The sequence below is a fragment of the Lithobates pipiens genome, unplaced genomic scaffold (genome assembly GCF_037356315.1).
Source record: "Lithobates pipiens isolate NorthernLeopardFrog02 unplaced genomic scaffold, aLitPip1_a1.2 Scaffold_13, whole genome shotgun sequence".
Classification (NCBI taxonomy): Eukaryota; Metazoa; Chordata; class Amphibia; order Anura; family Ranidae; genus Lithobates; species Lithobates pipiens.
Genome location: NW_027507718.1, coordinates 463466129 through 463473473, shown reverse-complemented (window position 1 = coordinate 463473473; position 7345 = coordinate 463466129).

Here is a 7345-nt window from a genome sequence, read left to right as displayed (position 1 = left end):
CATGGTGCTACTTGATATTAGGCCCCATTCACACCAAGCAATTTGTAATCACAGTCAGAATTATGCAGATTCCAAACGCACTAAAATAGAGAAAAAATGCATAATGCATTCATTCTTACTGGCATCCAAATGCCTGATTTTGCCACGATTGTCAAACGACAAAAACCTGTGGGGATCACGACAATACAGGCCTGAAAAAATTGTGTGAAGCTCAAGGAAGGAACTTCTTTTGCACCAAAAAAGTTCATAGGGCAGCTTGTTTGGGTGCCATTCATTCTCAAAAATGAGATAAATCAAACTACCCACAATATACCCTTCCTGTTTCTTCTGCTTCTTAGGTGAAATCTACAAGAAAATTTTATCTAAGCAGTTGAATAAGCAAAATTGAGAATTTTTGCTTAGGTGTGGAAATCATTAGATTTGTGGCAAAGTCAATTTCACTGAAATTACTTTGCTCATCCATACTTGGCATGTGAGCCATTGTGGGAGACATGCTCCCAGACTACAAGGAACACATCGGGGGACTTTGTGGCCTCTTTTACATTTGCGTTACCCTTTGAAGAGTGATCATGTTGGATCAGTCTTCAGAGGACATTTAACCAGCAATGAGGAGTTACATTGCCTCCTTACTGCCTGTTTTAACCCTTTAAGTCCTCCCCAACCACGTGCGTTCATACACAGTTGCGGGGGACCCCCCATCCATTTGAATGGATTTTATATGGCAGTACTGCCCAGCAAATGTGATCATTTCCATGCCACTGAACAGAGGTCTATGATTATTGTTAAAAAGATAATTGTAGTGATATGAATATTGCAAATATATGCAGAAAACGTGCAGATGTGTTTCCAGGGATACAAGACTCTCAGAATCCAAAACCTAATGATAAATAGGTCACAGTTACATTCACAATGGATGGATGTTTATTTCTCTTTGTAATTCCCCCTGGTGTCCCTATGGTTTAATAAAGCATACAGAGGTCCTCTTTTACATATATTACATTTATTTGTCTTTTTGCGATTATTACTTTTTTCAACTGTTTTGTTTAAATTGAATAAGGGTAGGTATTGGAAAAATTATGCTATTACCAAAAAGTTATGACACTTCCACTTGGGAGTATGGAGGAACTAATATTTACCTAAAATCCCTTTAATCACTGGGTTAGTGTCCAGGTCCGATCTCCTTTTGGTCCCATTGTTCTGTCCTTTACTATGGGATATCTTTACCACCAAATCAGAGGGTTACACTAGGAGGACTGGTCCTGGATATGATGGTGTCATTGCTTTTGGAAGCCGTTAAATCTCAATAGCTAAGGCAGGGGTCTCCAAACTGCGGCCCGAAGGCCAGATGTGTTTTCTGCCCCTGCTGGCCACAATCCAGCCCTCCTAAAGTATGAAGGACAATAAAGTGGCCCTTTGTTTGAAATTGTTTGGAGACCCCTGAGCTAAGAGATTGCTACTGCCGAACTAGCCCAAGCATTTTGGGCTTTTTTACACTTTTGGTGGAGTTTAGCGCCCTCTTAAGAGCAATCCACATTTGGATCACTTGTCAGAGAGCATTTGACAGGCAGGAAGGAGGCATTATATTGCCTCCTCACTGCCTGATTTAACACTACAGTTACCTCAATTGCAAGCTGTTGAGGAGGGGCCACATTGAACTCAGTGGGCGAGTTTGACAAGCTGTGCCACTTGTCAAACTCTGCAGCCTGAGTTAAAAGGAAAGCATTGCAGCCATGGCATGTGTTCAGTCCCTTCTGGCTATTATTTTAGTTCAGGTGGGCCACTGGAGGCTCAGCTGCTCATTTTTACCAACCCTCCCCCCCACACCACCCATCTCAAAAAGACCTAAGAACTACCCCACAGCTATGCCTGCTCATTACCATGTGTGTTAATGCACAAATGTGTTTTGGAGGTCACCTCATTGAATTATAATAGGTTTCTAATGTATTGTCAATAAAGTAAATAATGGGTAGAGGCATTGTAGTGTGTATCAATGTTAAAAATGCACTTCTGTTGGTTTAAATGTCCTGCAGGATACATTTGAGCTGCATTCATTATTCCAATGTGATGCTTTCAGACTGCTTTTCCATTGATTTCTATACAGGAAAAAGCAAAATGCAGAAGAATAGGACATTTAGTGCTTTTCCACAAAAAGCACCATTAAGCACGTCTAACAAAACCATAATGAGTGAAATTGAGTGCAACTGCACTTGCAAAATTTGGACTTTATTTGGCTTTAGTAAATCCATATCCCATGTCTAATTGAAGACAAGGCAGTGTGAGACTGGCACTTCTAGGAGCTGGCATATAGACAGTCAAAACCCTTTCTAATGTGAGAACAGTTTTTCATTTTTGATACTATAATAAAAAAGGAGCATTTCTGTAGTTTGCAGTTGCTGATCCTCACCCTCTAGTGAACTCCTAGTTCATAGATGCCTAGCCATCACACCAATTGCAGCTATTTAGATTTTATTGCAAATTGGATTTAGTAGTCGGCAGGACACACAGCTGGGAGGAAGACAATAATTGTGTAATAAAGAGGAAAGCATGTTAGCTGGAAGTAGGACAATTTCACTACAGTCTCAACATATACACTGTATGGTCAATAGTCTGTGGACATTTTACCATAATACCTACAGCCCCGGTTCACGTTGGGCTTATTTGACATGTCAAATCGCATGCCAAATCAGAGCCCATTGCCCTCAATGGCACCATCCTCAAAGTCGGAGTCGCACCGATTCCCAAAAGTCGTTTCCGCACTACTTCCGGCGACTTCGGGGGCGATTTCAATGTATATCTGTGCATGAACCCGCACATATATCTCTCAAATCGGCCCCCCGAACCCGCACTGAAATGCCAGTCTTTTAAAGAGTGGAATGAATTTAATGACAAAAAACACACAGTGGTAAAACTGTACCATGCCACCAATCACGTCTGAGAAATGTACAGGAGGGGCGGATTGTTTTTTTAAAGTAGAGGCTGTTCAAAATGAATGTCAACTGTGCTAAATGAATGACAATAAATCAGGTAAAGCTGTATTCAATGTAAATACCCAAAACTGGGTGAATGAATAAACAATAAAAAAAAAAAAACACTGTATTTTTTGCTTGCATGTTTGTAGATGAGGCGAACATAGCTTTATTTTATTTTCTAAGCTTTTAAAAGTAAATGGTCTCTACTCCTTATCAAATCAACCACACTACCTTAAAGAATAGTATATCTAAAGACTAAAAAAAAAATGTTTTTTTTCCATTTTGAATAGCAGTTGAGGAGGGGAGGGTTAAAAGCACTGACATTTGTAGGGCTTATTCACACAGGATGTTTTTGCAGCTGCTTTTAGGGGTGTCTGATGTATTTATTTATTTTTTTACTGCCTCTGAACTCTCCTCCATGTTAGCCAATGTGTCTATGCACACATACATCTTCAGAGGAGTTTGGAAGCATAAGCATTTAGGGGCAGTAAAAAAAAAAATCAATGACTGCCTGCATGTCCAGGAGCAGAGCCTGTTTGGCTGTAAAAACGCAAAATGCCACAAAACGCAGCAAAACGTGGCTTAATACTGTAACAAGCTTTTAGCTACGTTTAGCCGTGTTTGACGTTTTTAGATTTTATAGAGTATTTTTACTGTATAAAATGCTAACGTGGAAAACACAGAAACGTATGGCTTAATGCTATTCACAAAATGCGTCTAAAAGCGTGTTATCAGTACTGCTTTTTTCTGAGGAGCCCTTAGTGAGATTTCCCTTCATTTCCTGTCCTGCAGACTCAAAAGGCAGTGAGGGGATGTTTAGGGAGATCTCCTTTTAGACAGTTGTCCCTGGACCAAGTGTCTCCAATGGAAGATTTCCCCTTTATTCCTGTTCTGCTGACATATCAAAACGTTTTATTTACCCTCACTTTCATTCCCAGTAATAATGGCGAGCTAGAAAATCAGAGTAAATCTCTCTAATCGGGGGACACAGGCAGCAATTAAAACATGGCAGTGGTTGTAACCCTTCACTACTCTATCCAAATCTAAAAAAATAAAGACATGCTCACAGAACTCTATGGGGGTGTCCCTCACCAGTAATATAACGAGATGGAGGTGCAGTCTCATGGAACCCTTCCTTTTTGGGACAAAGCATTTAAAAAAAATGCATCAGCTGTATAAAATATAGGAGCCAAGTTTAACATACACATTACCTCACCTCCTTCGATTATTATTATTATTATTATTATTATTACTCAGATTAATCATTATTCAGATTATTTAGGTTATTATTCAGATTACCATAAGAGTCAGGTAACCCACTTTATCAGAAAGCAATGACAGCCCCATATTTCTCTAAGGAAAAGTCTACTTTAACAGAACCTGTTAATCAGAGGAGAGGTGCACCAATATGTTCTGCCCCAGAACTGGTGCTGGCTCAGACAATTGTGACCCCTCCCCCAGGCTGATAGGAGCCTCAGCAAAGGCAGGCAACAGCTGTGTTCCATTTCATATATAGATTCCGTAAAGTGTCTATAGAAAAGTGAAAAAGTTTGACCCTTGCAAGTTTAGGAGGTCATGCCCCTGTTTGGGTGCTTCACGTACCCCTGACTATTGGATGGTCGTTGATAACAGACTCACCGCAGATTGTTCACCCCCTCGGGTTGGCAGCCAAATCAGGAGAACGGTGAGACTGGCTCCATACGCCTTGCTTTCCTTGGGTGTATATCGCCCGATCATTTCACGCACAGCAGGATCCCATTCGGGGTGTGCGGACTGGTTAGGGTGTGGCTCAGGACCTGATTTCTTCAGTTCCTCCCTTACACTTAATAACACCCAAGACCTGTGTAAAGAGTCTTTTAGGCCCGGCTTAAAGTGCAATGGTTTATTTTTGTTTTAATGCCCTCCCTCAAGAGGTATACTATCTGTTTGTATCAGTGAAATGCATTCTGTAGCGACCTCAGTTTGGGTCTCTTGCTAACTTTTATGCATCTGTAATAGTCTTAATCTTAATAAACCTTTTTTTGAAACTCAAAAAAAAAAAAAAAAAGTGAAAAACTCAGCAAATTATCAATTGATGATTATTTTGTTTGTTTGGGCTACAATCTACAGCAATGTATTTATCGTCATGTAAATAAATCCTGCTATACTATTTCATTTGTTGTGAGCAGAAAATTACCATTGTCTTAGGCCTCATGCACACGAGACGCAGATGAAACCTCTGTCAAAAAAAAGCTGAAACGCGCGTTTAGAAACGCGCGTTTTGCCGCGTTTGCATGTCGCGTTTAGACGCGTTTAGACGCGTTTAGACGCGTTTGCGTTTAGACGCGTTTATAAAGATAACATCATGTAGACCCTCCCCAAGCTCTCAAAGCATTTTTTTTAACTATTTCTGCTATTTTGATCAGAGTGAGCAGCAGCAGCATAGAGAGCAGTTGTACACTTGCATTTGCCGTGTCACTTGCCACGGCACCTGCCACAAGTTGTGGATTGTCCACTTGCCACGTCACTTGCCACAAGTTGGGGATTGTCCACTTGCCACATCACCTGCCACGTCACCTGCCACAAATTGTGGATTGTCCACTTGCCACGTCACTTGCCACATCACCTGCCACGAGATGTGGATTGTCCACTTTCCACGTCATCTGCCATGCCACCTGCCACAAGCTGTGGATTGTCCACTTGACACGTCACCAGCCACATCACCTGCCACAAGTTGTGGATTGTCCACTTGCCACGTGACTTGCCACATCACCTGCCACGTCACTTGCCACATCACCTGCCACAAGTTGTGGATTGTCTACTTGCCGCGTCACTTGCCACTTCACCTGTCACGTCACTTGCCACGTCACCTGCCACAAGTTGTGGATTGTTCACTTGCCACGTCACCTGCCACATCACCTGCCACAAGTTGTGGATTGTCCACTTGCCACGTCACTTGCCACAAGCTGTGGATTGTCCACTTGCCACATCACTTGCCACGTCACCTGCCACGTCACTTGCCACGTCACCTGCCACAAGTTTTGGATTGTCCACTTGCCACGTCAGCTGCCACGTCACTTGCCACATCACCTGCCACGTCACCTGCCACAAGTTGTGGATTGTCCACTTGCCACATCACCTGCCACGTCACTTGCCACAAGATGTGGATTGTCCACTTGTCACATCACCTGCCACATCACTTGCCACATAACCTGCCACAAGTTGTGGATTGTCCACTTGCCACGTCACTTGCCACAAGATGTGGATTGTCCACTTTCCACGTCACCTGCCATGCCATCTGCCACAAGTTGTGGATTGTCCACTTACCACGTCACCAGCCACATCACCTGCCACAAGTTGTGGATTGTCCACTTGCCACACCACTTTCCACGTCACCTGCCACGTCACCTGACACAAGATGTGGATTGTCCACTTGCCACGTCACCAGCCACATCACCTGCCACAAGTTGTGGATCGTCCACTTGCCACGTCCCTTGCCACGTCCCCTGCCACGTCACCTGCCACAAGTGGATTGTCCACTTGCCACGTCACTTGCCACGTCACCTGCCACAAGTTATGGATTGTCCACTTGCCACGTCACATGCCAGTCACCTGCCACAAGTTGTTGATTTTCCACTTGCCACGTCACCTGCCAAGTCACTTGCCGCGTCACCTGCCAGGTCACTTGCCACGTCACCTGCCACAAGTTGTCTATTGTCCACTTTCCACGTCACTTGCCACTTCACCTGCCACGTCACTTGCCACAAGTTGTGGATTGTCCACTTGCCACATCACTTGCCACCTGCCATGTCACTTGCCACAAGTTGTGGATTGTCCACTTGCCACGTCACTTGCCACAAGTTGTGGATTGTCCACTTGCAATTGCAATTGTTTAAAATATTTTTCTAATGGTTTTTCATCATTTGCAATCATTTTTGAGATTTTTAATGTAAAAAAAAAGGTCACCTTTAAAAACGCATATAAACGCAAACGCGGCTAAACGCGGTTGCCGCGTTCAGCCGCGTTTAGCCGCGTTTAGCCCCGTTTTGCGTCTGAAACGCAGAAATTTTTGTCTCTGAACGCATTTTTTTGCTTCTGGAAAAACGTGATTAAACGCAACTGCATATAAACGCAAAAAAACGAGACTGTGTGCATGGACACATAGGATAACATTGAATGAGTTCAGGTGCAGTTGAAAAAACTGTCCAACTGCATCTGAACGCGCGTTTAACTGCGTCTCGTGTGCATGAGGCCTAACTGACAGAGACTATACAGTTAAATATGTTTTGATCTTACTCCAATTTCATGTTTTCAAGGATTACAGAGCTGCCCCAATCAAGATTTGTAGGTCCCTTTTACATGCAGTTGCAGATCTTTAGAAGAAATTGTATAAAGGG